The 12,752-nt window shown below is 41.3% G+C and overlaps 1 protein-coding gene across 2 annotated transcripts in view; it reads right to left on the reverse strand.

Moving 5' to 3' along the window:
- LOC148019881 (Thioredoxin superfamily protein) overlaps positions 1–5,954 on the reverse strand; it is a 42,957-nt gene extending 37,003 nt beyond the window's left edge. The window contains exon 1 of one of the 2 annotated variants that reach the window (XM_087700075.1): positions 5,717–5,954. The gene's annotated coding sequence lies outside the window, so the exon portion shown is untranslated. The remainder of the gene's footprint in view (positions 1–5,716) is intronic. The other variant, XM_087700074.1, reaches the window with a different exon arrangement.
- Between the last annotated feature and the right edge of the window lie 6,798 nt (positions 5,955–12,752).

Here is a 12,752-nt window from a genome sequence, read left to right on the forward strand (position 1 = left end):
GGAGCCCATTTGGCTGATTTTACAAAAGCAAATAATTGTAATGAGCATGTATTTACGAGCTCACTGTTGAATGATGATGAGCCTACTTTCTTGGACAAAGCTCAACAAGATGTACATTGGATGCAGGCCATGCAAGATGAGTTAGACTCTATTGCCACTAACCCTACATGGAATCTTGTGGAATTACCACTTGGCAAAAAAGCCATGGGCTCAAAATGGGTTTTTAAACTCAAATGCAAGGCTGACGGTACCATTGACAAGTACAAAACACGATTGGTAGCAAAAGGCTATGCATAGAAGGAGAGCATAGATTATGAAGAGACTTTTGCTCCTACATTCTGTATAAGTACGATGAGATGTGTAATTGCTATGGCTGCAAATTATAGTTGGAAGGTACATCAATTAGACATTAAGACAACATTCTTGAATGGGGATTTGCATGAGGATGTTTATGTGTCACAACCTCCAAGGTTTGTAGTTAAGGGGAAAGAGCATATGGTATGCAACTAAACAAAGCTCTCTATGGTCTCAAATAGGCTCCTCGTACATGGTACTCTAAAATTGATGCATATTTGGCTAGCGAAGGGTTCAAAAACAGTCCAACTGCCCCTACTACATACATTAGAATGAAGGGGAGGGACTTGCTAATTATCATTCTTTATGTAGATGACATACTACTCATTGGAAGCTGCAACAACTGAGGATGGTCTGCCAAGTCATTCTCTTCCATCCATTTGGTATCTCCTGGAAACTTTACCTTTGACATTTCTTTCTTTATGTGCCAAAATCTGCTCACGTACCAAAATCTCATCCAGCTTCTCAACCTTAGGTTGAATTTCAACAAACATATCCTCTAGCACATCAACATGAAAAGGCCTTAACAAACTAACATGAAAGGCATTGTGTATCCGCCAATGTGGAGGTAATTTCAGCCGATATGCCATATCGATGGTCTTCTCCAACACTTAGAAGGGCCCATAGTATTTCATACTCAACTTCGGATACAACCTCTCTCTTCCTTTCATCTTTTTCAGCCTTGCCCTTCCAAAATGCAGCAATACATAATCACCCTCTACAAATTGCAAAGCACATCTGTGACAATCAGCTACTCTCTTTTGCTTTTCCTATGATCTTTGACGTGCATACTTGATCTTTGCATAGGCTGCATCCAAGTTTTCCACATAACAATCAGCCTCAAAGATCTTATCCTTAGTTTGCAAGATAGGTGGTACCTTCTTGCCACCCTTAACCACCTCAAATGGAGCTTTGCTAGTGGAACTGTAACCAACCTTCCTTCCGTGGATGGGTGGTAAATCCCTGATTACAACTAAATCAGGGCAGCAAACAATTAATGCAAATCTGAAAATACAAACTTACCTACTGATCTTGGACAATGCACACCCGATTGGCCCCAAAATTGGCACCCCTTTCAGTATTTGTTTAGCTTTATTAAAGAATAAGTTGACTTACAATGGGATTCCAATGGTTGCAAATCAAACCAGCGAGCTACCCTCCCTCTCTCTTGCAAGCTGAATTTATAAAAATGCCTCTTATTAGCCTCTAAAGACGTTTTTCAGTCTTGCATGGGCATTTTTGACAAGTGCAGTCTTTCCAATTGGTTTTTCCAGCATTTTTCATAATTAAATATTAATTTTCAGTCTTTAAATACTAAAAATTAATCTAATAATTATTTCAATGCCTTGAAAATTTATCTGACTAACCAATAATTAAATTGGCTAAGCAAATTTCATTCCCAAGTGTCTCTGCACCATCTTTGGCCATCAGATTGGCATTAGGTACTATTAAAAGCCACTTCTCTAGCGTCACCAACTGACACTTGTGGCCAAATGAATGACAACAACTTGCACCAAATACCACCAAGTATCTATGCAGCATAACTTATAGCAACTTTTGCCTTTGACATCCTGTGATTTCTTCGGGTCCCAAGCTCGTATATTTACTTTAACCTCAGTTACGCCTCACATGTGCAACATTTACTTAATCATGTGATTAAAATTAATCCACATGTTAAGTGAGGTTTCAAAAATACATGTCCTCATTACAGGAACTATGCAATGTGTTGTAAGCAAACGCAACCAAGGGTAAATACTGCTCCCAATGTGTCTTATAATTTGAAACATAGCACCTCAAAAGATCGCTTCCTCAGACTGACCATATGTGTACAGATGGAAGGATCAATAAGAGCGGAATAAAAGGCACCGAATCATGGCGGCAACTGGAACAGTAAAGTGATTGCCATGTCTTCGAAGGAAATCGGCTTCCCCGCATTCTGAATCTGCATCTAAAGCTGTCTCAGCTTGTTGATGTGCTCCCGCACCGAAGAAGACTTGTTCACGGACACGGTCCGCATCTGCACCTCCAAAGAAACCCTCTTCATCAGGGTTTATTCGGTTGTACATCTAATTGAGCTCCAGCCATATCTCTCGAGCCACCGTCAAGTGCCCGATGTGAGCTATCACGGTTGTAGTACAAGACAAAAAAAGAAAAGAACGAATTCTAGCATTCAATTTGTCCCAGTGAGACTGGGCCTTGGTCAACTCCGCACGAGCATTTGTAGAGAGTTTGGACTTATCTCTCACCGAGGGCCGTTCAATCTCCTCCGTCATGAGCTCCGTCAAATCATAAGACTCCAAGATGGCCAACATCATCACGTGTCAAATGCCTCCACAAACGCAAAATCAGCCCCCCTCTAACTGTGAAGACGTAGCCTGCTAGGGTTCTTTCCTCCACTTCCCGGACCTTCTTCAGCCACCGGAGACGATGAAAAGGTAAAACCTGCAGTTGAAGGCCGAAAATGCAGCCTTCCTCCTCTTCCAATAGCAACAAACAACATCAAATTCACCAACTAGACTCCTTCCCCGCGCGCCCATGCTTGCTTCAGCCTTGTTCCGATACGCAGCCCTTCCACTCGCCCTCGAACGCTGGAAATGCAGCCTTGTGTAGTGCTGAAATCTCCTCTTCAAGTAGGTTCTTCACTCAGTCTGTCTGTCTTCAATGCTCTGATACCATGTCAGAGTGCAACGATGCAGAAGTGTGGGACCAAGACTGAGAGAGAGAGTGAACACAAAGAGAAGAGAGAGAAAGAGACAGTACAACAAGAAGATCTGCTATAGGAAGTATGCTGAATACAAAGGAATGCAAATATGTACACGGGCACAATGTGTATGTCTACGTATCTCCTCCTCGATGATGTCACCACACGCGCACACCTCGAGGACGGCAAGGCCTGATCACGATCTGATCTCCACGATCTCCTAAGAGTGCCTATGAATGAATGAGAGTGTACAAGAGACTGACTATATATAGCCTAGGAAAAAACAATGCCCAGCATCAGGTCGGCTGCATTAAATGCAACCGACTGCATTAAAAAATGCCCAAAAACTGTCCGACAGCTTCTACCACATGGCATCTTCAACAGCATCTCCCATCACACGTGTGACTGCTGACATAGCAAAAATGATGACATGGCACCATGCTATTGACGTGGCACTCAAACTGACCCTGACGGATTTGGAACATTCTCGAATGGTTGCCTAGCTGGAAAATACATATGTACACAACCTAAAAGAGAAAAATGCCTGTGTCCAAGGGATGATCTCTAACAAAGGCATGATGTAACTTTCCTCCCATCCATCTCAAAACGCAACTCTTGAGTCTCCGACACAACTAACACATTTTGAAACATGGATTCCAAGCCATCAAACCTTGTTTTCTTTAACTTCTCTGACTACAAAACACAGGTTTGGCAAATAACTAGTTCTTGTAACAAGTCTGCATAAATTCTACCTAGCAAATTTTCAATAGATAGAAGTCTAACAAGCACTCTTACTAATTTTGTCAGCCCTAACATCCTACCATAACACAAAGTCCGTAGAAAACCCACTTTGTAATGTCCAAAAATAAAAATTCTTCACCTTGCTTCCAAGGTCCTAAGATATTCCCAAAGCAAGAGCAGTCTTTCATGTGCCTCAAGCACCAGCAAGAAGTAGTGCTCGTCCAGCCATCTTTCTTCGCCAGATCATATCAACCACCAACCTTGTTGCTTCTCTAGCCTATTCTTGGCCAACAAAACCTGATCCCATACCTAGAGTTGTTCCATCTTCTTGATTGTAAGAAACATCAACCTCTTCAGTCATCATTCGACTTTGATACAATAGTTACATGGCCAATAAATTTGTTAAACTACATGTTACAAAATTGTTAGTTGTTGCTGCAGTTACCAATTGATCTAAGTTGTGCCTACACAAAGAGATTTCATAAAATTCATCCATATGGCATGTGAAGTAAAGATGTTTGAAGAGAAGTACAAAAAAAAAAACAGGCTTTTCAATAATACAAGCAACTAGTATAGACATAAGCGCATTATATGTAAACAGAGCATATTGATTGCACAAAGTACCACTGCATGCAAATGACCCAATAGTAAAGTGGTGAGACTTGACACAAATACAGCAGTGGCCAAATTGCAACATCATCTATTAAGGTTGAGAAATTAAACTTATATTGAACGGGTCTAGTAGGTTAGAGTACCACTTCTAGACATTACTAAATGTTGTCGGATGACTTATCGAAACCCCCTCACTCAAGTGAAATATGAAAATCGATTTTTGAACCACTTAAGAGCCCAATTTTCAAGCCCAATGCCTCGGCAGACAAGGTATGGGTAGCCAGTCCTTAGAGCTTCAAGACATGCACCATTGAAGAAATAACTTGAAAAGAGCCAGCATGCATCAAAGCTGAAGAAATGACTTGCAAGGGCCAACATGCATAAAAACTGAGCCCTCCATCCTGACAACTCATTTGATTGAGCAAAGGGTATATGAGATTGACTAAGACTGTTAAAACATGAAAATTTTTTGAATAGAAGTGCACAAGACAACATACTGATGCCACTTTGCACATGCTTGTATCAAGCCAAACACCATGTTACTCAAGCCATGCACCACTTATGAACATGTAATTGTCTGTATATTGTAGAAAATTTGTATGCAAAACAAACTGGACTAGAAGAATGCGACATACAAGAGTTTGTGAGAACACATGAAACCAACTAGCATGTCAGCACCAAGCATTGGCGAGAAAATGTGGCTAACCAAGTCAGTAATCCAAGCACGCAAGGATGGAAGATGAACCCAACATTCATTGTGTGGGAAACCTACTATGTCCATCTAATAGTCAAGCACGCAAGAGTGCAACATGGAACAAAACATGCACGCAATGTCCCTTGCATCAAAAACCTGCCATGTGCTGATCTTTACGCGATAACAGTTACAATGGCTTGGCTACATGATTAAAACTCCAAAGCAGGACACAACTTGCAGTCTGAATGTCTGTATATAGTTGAACATTTATGTCTTTTCTTGTGTGGGAAACTAGCCATGCATAGTTCCTATATGATAATATCGGTGAAATGGCTTGGCTCTGTGATCAGAACTCAAACGCAAGGCTAATAGCATTACAGTTTGCAATCTGAACCCATGTATGCTTGTTTGAACGTTTGTTTCAATGAAACGAAAACAACAGTTTATGTCCTGTGTGAAACCTGCCATGTGCATAATTTCTGCGTGATAAGGTTGCTATTATGGCTTGGCTCTGCGATCAGAACTCCAAAGCAGGACATAATAGCATGACAATTTGCAGTCTAAACGTATTGTTTATAAGGAAACAGAAACAACAACGGGATGGGAGAGGCGACCTTCAAACCAAGGCCTTCGATGTGTGTGTAAAGGAAGCCACCCGCTGCTTCTTGGTTGTGGACTGCACTTCCTGGATCTTCATGGTGGCGCAGGGAAGGCAGTTAGGGCTACCGACACTCCGTTACCGTTTGTCCAGTATATCGCAGCAGAAATGCACGGCTTCCTAAACCCCATCCCTCTCTCGCAAGAAGCAGAAAACATTCGTTGCTGTTTTTGTTTTATTTTTATTTTTATTTAGTCTAAAGCAATAAGATGAGGGCAAATGGAGTTCTTTCAAGCTATCTATTGATGAAAAAATGACAAATATTGAAGAAGGGCTCCCGAGGGGAAGATGAACACCACATAACCTTGAATTGGGTCCAATTATATTGTTATTCTTTTGTTGTTATATTATTGGTTACTAATATTGTTGTATTGTTGCTATCCAACCACTATATTGTTGTACTCTCGTAGGTAGGTCTCAAGCGCTCCTCGAGTATGAAGCTATTGAAGCATTTGAGGGACCAAAACAGTGCAATATTGGCACACACATATCTAATTGAAAGAACTTTCTATGCAATGACACATTGCATCAAGATCAAGCACCGTGAGATACATGTAAATTTGCTTACAATGAAAACAAGGGGTTGTTAGCATGTTCTTGGACAGATTGTTAGCATTTAGATTTGCTTATGATGAAAGCAAGGGATTGTTAGCATGTTCTTGGATGGATAGATTGTTAGAATGTAGATTTGCTTATAATCAAAGCAAGGGGTTGTTAGCATGCTCTTGGATGGATAGAATGCCAACACTCTTTGCTTTCAATGTCATTAGAGTGGGAATGAGAGGTGTCTACACAAGTGGGAGGTGGGATAAAATCCCATGTCCCATCTCCTACTTCAATTGCCATTGAATACAACAAATATAAGGATGGATCTAGCACGTTTGATAATATGGTCTTGGGAAGTGGATATAGCATTGAGGACACAATTGTTGGTTAGAAGTGGCAACATGATTGTTATTTGGCCTTCTAGCCTTGGGCTTGGAAAACCATTGGATCATATGGGGAGAGTTCCATGGTTGCAAAATAGGAAACAACTTTGAGTTCATGTTGAGACAATGTGAATACTTTGCGTGTAGATTACGTGGTCACTTGTGATGTCATATTTGTACGTGACTATTTGGGAGACCATGTCTTGGTTCGAATGAGTGATGTCACTTCCAAGTATTGTGTGATTGATTGATAGCAACACTTGAAAGAGGGAAAAGGGGTTTCTAGACTGAGAAGCCCATGTACATGGTTTGGGGTTGCAAGAAGTAGTTTTGCATCAATGGGTGCTTTGAGAAGCATCTTTCAATAGCACATATTCTCTTCTTGATAAAAAGAAGAGGAATGAAAAAGGATACATCCATTAAGCGTGTCTTGTGAGTAACATAATGATGTTATTAATATCTTTGTCACAACAAATTTCATCTTCATGACTCCCTTTTTTTCATCGGATTATATATTGAAAGGGGGATGATGTATATTGAGGAGGGGAATGATGTATCAAAATAAAAACGATGAAATAAAACTGGACCTATATGGCCTAGGGTGGGTACTAATAGAGATAATAGGAGCTCCTTCATCTATACTCAATCAAGAAGTTCCCTCCTTGTGTTTTTCCCAATGCACCACAAGTGGCACACAAGTTCACCAAAGCATTATTGACGAGTACAACATATTTCTCCAACAACTTTGATCTGACAATCTCATCACAAATCCATTCACCCTTATCAAGTGCTTCTACACAAGTATAGGTGTCTCATGTCGTGCAAACTCTCTTCTTGCTTTCATGAAACTTTTGTAGAGTTCTTTGTTCTTGGGGACCTTCTGGCATTCACTTTTCGCACATACAACACCTGATCTGCGCACAAAAGACCCCTAATGTAAATTTTACATGAGGTGCATTTATAAACCCCTTCTTTTTTGGAAAACTATCAATCAACATAATAAAAATACCCTTTCTTTTGAACTCATGTGGTATATTACATGTTCTATCATGTGACCCCCCCCCCCCCCCCCCCGAGACCTCTTGGCACCATTCCTTCATCTCCAACTCTCCAACTCCTCCCTCTCCCCCTCCCCCTCCTAACCCCCCTCCTCCTATTGCTCCTCCACCCTGGCCAGCTCCTTCATCATCACTTGATATTCCTACCCCTATCCAGTCCCCTCAGGTTTCTTTAGGGGGTATTGAGCCAATAGAGGGGCAGCCATTTTCTTTTAATGAGGGGGGATGCATCTTTGCCCCATGAGAGAGAGCCCCTTACCCAAGCAGGTGCTTCACAGGTACAAGGACATCTTGGTCTCCATCACAATAAGATTTTCTTGCTATTGTTCCTTGATGGTTTCATCAGGTTATGCAAGAATCATGAGTTACTAATTTTCCTAAGACACCCACATGCCCATGCAAATCAGCAAGCTAACAGCCAAGCAAGGTAGTTCACTCTGTGTGAACTATGCCCTTAAATGTTTAAGATACTACAAGATCTTGAGCCTACACCATTAAGGAGACCCTTGCACAGAATGTTTACCGTTGTGCTATGCAAAAGGAGCTCGATTTCACTGAGCAAAATCAAACTTGGGAGTTGGTTCCACATCCGATGCAGCAAAAGGTGATATGTGTGAAGTGGGTTTATAAGACCAAATACCTAGCTAATGGCACCTTGGACAAACACAAAGCTAGGCTTATTGCCAAGGGTTTTGCACAAACAGCATGCTTAGATTACTCAAAAGACTTTTGTACCAATGGCCCATATGTCTACTATTTGGGCTATCAATTTGGTGATGGAGCTAGTGCTAGCCAATGTGTGATTAATGATCTACAAGTTTGGATTTGTCACATTGATCCTATTTATGTTTGTATTGACCTACTCGCGTCAGATTTTTGATCGCCAAGTGTTGTTGTTCGTTGATCCAACTATAGTTGGCTACCTATGTATTCTCTCTTGTTTGAGTGTCATTATCCATGTGCTACCATTGACTTGCAGCACATCATCGAACTAGTTAATGGGCATTACATACAAGTGTGCTACTCATAAACATGTCTACATGTGCTGCCTCAGTTGCCTCATGTGACGCCACATGTGTCACTATCACCCTATCTACTTCTGTGTTGTGCATGATGTTAGCATATATGTTAGCTCATGTGTGAGTCTATGCATGCAGAGGCTGGGTACATTATTTAGGATATTTAGGCATTTTTATTTGTGGCATTTTATGGTCATATTGGGGATTTATTGTTGGTTGATCAAATCATTTTGAGTACATATTTTTGTCCTATTTATTCAGGTTCTTCCTCCTCAACCAGCCAGTCACTCATCGTCACTTGTGGATCTTCTGTTGAGGAGAGGAGCTAGTGCCGATGCCCACGCAGTCAGTGACTCGCTATTGTATGCGACAATCTCGTGTCTGATATATGGATTCCATTTCCCGAGCATACATCCGAGTTCTCATCTGTATTGTGTTCTCTCTTTCTTTTCTTTTCTCTTTTGTCTTGTGATCATTAGTTTATTACAGTATATGTTTACGCTTCATCGATAGCTCCACTTCTGACATGGTATCAAATTTCAGCATCTATGCTTCTGTTGTATTTTCTCTACTGATTTCATGACTCGGGTGACTGTTGCTCCAACCAGGCGACCTATTTTACCAAGGTTTTTTGCTGACATCAACATCCATACACCCTGCGTTAGCCCCTCTATTTCTCGTATGTCAGTTCCAGCCTGCGTTTTGGTGTTTCTACATCTCCTCCTGGCTAGGCAACTGCATTATCAGGTTGTTTTTACTATTTCATGTAGTTTTTAGCTTATTTTTTACTTTTCACAACAGTTTTCTTCTTGTTTTGGTCAAATTTTGGTGAATTATGCATGTGAACTCTCATTTTCTACAGTTTGTGCTTGTGGTTTGGCTGTGTTCCCTCTCCAAATACCTTCTTTTCTCTCCTTCTATTCTAAATTCTCTACAGATGGCTCCTCCGTGCACATTCACTTATGATAAGTTACATGGATCGGATTATCTTGATGAAGGCTTGGTTTATATAGAAGCGATTATGTTACGTGGTCTGTGGAGCTATTGAACGTCCTCAACGGCCTTCTCTAGTTCCAGCTGATTTTGATGTAGACAACCATGAGGAATCGATGCTTACATGGAATTCAACCAAATATACTATCCAATCTTTTCTACTTCGTGTGACCCAAATCTAGGACTAGCTTCAGCAAATGCAGTCTGCCCTTCTAGAGGCTGATCTTATTGGACTCGTACTCTCCAAACTTCCTCTAGTGTTCGATGGAGTGGTAAATGCTTTGAGGCCATAGACATCATTGACTCCTGTCAGTTTTACACATATGACCTTGATGCTTCTTGAGCATGAGGCATCATTGTAGTTACAAGGGAGGCTTTTATGAGGTTCTAGTGAGGCTCTTGTAGCTTTGAAGAGGGGTTCGAAGAAGAAGTCGAAGACCCAATGTTACCACTGTGGGAAGAAATGTCATTTACGAAAGGATTGCAAAGTGTTAGCAGCTTCCAGGAAGAAAAAGGAGCAAAAGATGAAGCGGGATGCGTACTCCTCCGACGAGTCATCATCTGCCTTAGATTCCAACTCAAATCCTCTAACCAAGGTGAAGTCCAAGGTGCATAAGGGATCCTCTTCTTCGGATCGTGGGAAGGGCTTGGTGGTCCCTTCCTCAGCTGCTTTTTGGTGGTGGTGATGAGGTCATCCCTCACGACCCTCTAGTGCCAGAGAGGGTGATGAGATGGGGCACGCGTGCCTCATCTATATTTCTATATAGATGCATAGGATCCAGAGAGGGACGTCCCTAACACATCGGCCGAAGTCTGGTAGGTTCAAATCCTGGAGCAGGGATTGACATCCACGTTCATGATGGACCGGTTATTTGACACTGAGAGGGTGGCTTTTGTTTGGAGCTCACATGAGGGGACACTTTGACGGTCTGCCAAAGGCGGGAAATCCATGATCACGTATGTTCCAAAGGCATTTTTGAGAGGATGGTCATGTATGCTACTGAGAGACATTGGGACAAACATAGAGATATGCTATGGTCTACTCTATTTTCAGGAGCTGGTATGATTGACATCGACATCAGGTTCTCTCCTAGGCACCTTGGTGGTGGCTTAATCACTCACTACTTGGGTATCCATGGTTCTACTTGGTGGTTCTATGTTGTATGGTTTATAATTAATTCTCATTGTACCATTGTATTGTATCAGATCACCCATGATCTGAGAGAGGGTGTTAATAGATATGTCAGCTCATGTGTGAGTTTGTGCATGCAAAGGTTGGGCACATTATTTAGGATATTTAGGCATTTTTATTTGTGGCATTTTATGGTCATATTGGGGATTTATTGTTGGTCGACCAGCATTAAATGCTGGCCAACCTAATCATTTTGAGTACATATTTTTGCCATATTTATTCAAGCTCTTCCTCCTCAGTTAGTCAATCACTCATCATCACTTGTGCATCTTCTATTGGGGGGAGAGGAGCTAGTGCTCGTGTCCACGTAGCTAAAGACTCACTGTTGTATGTGACAGTCTCGTCTCTTATACATGGATTCCATTTCCCAAGCATACATCTGAGTTCTTATATGTTTTGTGTTCTCTCTTTCTTTTCTTTTCTCTTTTGTCTTGTGTTCAGCAATTTATTATAGCATATGTTTACGCTTCCATTGACTCCTCCACTTCTAGCACATGAGTAGTCATTGTCATGTTTGGATTGCACTTGCATTTGACATGGTGTGTCTACACTCGTTTACCATGTGTCGACTTGCACCATCACTATGACTCCTATATACCTTTAGCCGTGTTTGTAACCTACTCTCTTCGCGTTGATGTGCATTTTGTGTCTAAATGGCCTGTGTGTCAATTTTGCAATGATTCACACATGATGCCTCTATAATTTGTTTTCATCTTGTGTTTGTCGCATACTTTTGAGAACTTTACAAGCATACACACTAGTGTCCCTTTGCTATTCTCTCCAACCAAGATAACATTTGTTTAATTTCCTCTCCTTTCAATTCACTATGATACTATTTGTTCCCTCGTGATGACGAGGTTAACTATATTAACATATCTCATGAGGTTATAGTTGAGTGTCATGATACTTACTACTGCTTTTCAAAGAGGGTGCTGAATTGCTTCAACCTTTAGGGGAGTCCTAGCTTCCATCATGATGCAGCAAAGCAATGGTCATGCACGTAAAGGTGAAGAGATGGAGTAGTGTGGCATTGTGTCACATTTGAAGATAAGGAATATGCCGAAGACATGTCACCACTTTATGCGGTGGATATTGTGGTCATGCTTAGCAAACCACACGTGAACGGTTCTTCTTGATTCTAGTGATGTTGCACATCCTCACATGCTCCTAGCTAGAAGAGGCAAGTGCAAGGGTGGAGGCAGGGAATGATGATGCTCTTTTGTTGTGGATTTGACATGTAACATCGAGCTCACATGTTCTAGTGATCCAAACCTTAGTCTAGTGTGTCCAATGCCAAGTTTATGCTGGGACATGCGACATGATGTGTTCATGTGGTCTTGCATGAGGGGACCCAAAGGGCATGCATATGCTTAGTGGAGGAATCTTGGTGTCATGGCAAGCTGTCCATGGAGCTTGTGTGGCTACAAGAGATTCCAAGTGGCCAGCTTAACTACTTTGCTTTCAAATGTAATTATGGGATTTAGACTTCTTTCTCTAGGTGCTTTCTTACAAAGGTGCATCTAGAGAGTGCATACTACTAGAGTATGCATGGTGCATCCTAGCTATTCTTGTTCTTTGCTACTATTGCTCTAATAGAAGGTGTTAAAAGTGGTTATATCACATGTTCATGGGTGCCTATGGCCTAATTTATAAGCACTCTTTTTGTTCATTACTTGGTAATTGGCCAACTGATTTTGTGAGAGAACAACTCCTTTATTTTTGTCTATCATAATAGGGAGTGCAACCACATTCCATTATATTGGTACTCACACACTCTCCCTCAAATAGGGAGCTATCTCAT

The sequence above is a fragment of the Lygodium microphyllum genome, chromosome 19 (assembly GCF_053477565.2).
Source record: "Lygodium microphyllum isolate KBCC chromosome 19, Lygodium_microphyllum_v1.1.10, whole genome shotgun sequence".
NCBI lineage: Eukaryota > Viridiplantae > Streptophyta > Polypodiopsida > Schizaeales > Lygodiaceae > Lygodium > Lygodium microphyllum.